Below are 1,137 nucleotides of genomic sequence, written 5' to 3'. Positions count from 1 at the left end.
GGGAGAGGGAGAGGGAGAGGGCGGCGACCGGGAGAGGGAGCGGAGGCGGAGGAGGGAAATTCGGAGAGGGAGAGGAGGCGGAGGCTAGGGCTTTCAACCAGTCGAGCGCTGGGTTGTACCCGAAACTTTAGCCGACGAAAATAATTTCGTCGGTTAAAGATAATAATTTCGTCGGCTAAAATAATAATCTCGTCGGCTAAGATAAAATTCGTCGGCTAAACCTTTGAAATTCGTCGGCTAAACCTATGAAATTCGTCGGCTAAACAATAAATTCGTCGTCTAAACCTTTGAAATTCATCGGCTATAGTACTTTTTATACATTCGTCAAACTGTGATTGTGATTGTGATGATCAAATTTGAGAAACGAAAATCCGACCGTTAGATCTGACCATCATGATAAAATACATGTATGGGAAAACATTTGAACTTGATCCGACAAGGTGAAGGGCTCGATCCGGACGTTCAATCCATTAAGTCAAACCCCTAAACGCACAGAAAAGGTCACTGGACTGTCTAAATTACGTATTTTGGCCGGACCTTCAACTGAAAATAGTTTCAAACCGATGAGACGCAACAAGTCGTATAAAAATTTTACGCAAAATAACCACCGAAGATACGGCTACTCATAGGGAGAAAGAATGAAAAATTCCATTGACCGCAACTATCGGCACCGAAATTTTACCGGAATACTGTGATTTTTCAACCGTGGACGTATTTCGCCATTCTGGTCATATCTTATTTCACGACTTTTTTGCGTTTGAAGAATTTACGTATAGTTTGTTTTTGAAACGGAACATTTACTTAACACTTGGTAAATAAGTTATACAACATTAGTAGGCATGTTATGGTTATGATGATCAAACTTGAGAAACGGAAATCCGACGGTCAGATCTGACAATCATGATAAATACATGAATGGGAAAAATGCAACTTGATCCGACAAGGTGAAGTGCTCGATCCGGACGGTTAATCCCGTAAGTCAAACCCCTAAATGCACGGAAAAGGTCGTTGGACCGTCTAAATTTCGTATTTTGGCCGGACTTTCAACTGAAAATATTTTCAAATTCGATGAGACGCAACAAGGCGTATAAAAATTTTCGAAAATAACCACAAAGATAGGGCTACAGTATGTAACAG

This window comes from Fragaria vesca, linkage group LG5 (genome assembly GCF_000184155.1).
Source record: "Fragaria vesca subsp. vesca linkage group LG5, FraVesHawaii_1.0, whole genome shotgun sequence".
NCBI lineage: Eukaryota > Viridiplantae > Streptophyta > Magnoliopsida > Rosales > Rosaceae > Fragaria > Fragaria vesca.
This window is presented reverse-complemented; position numbering follows the sequence as displayed.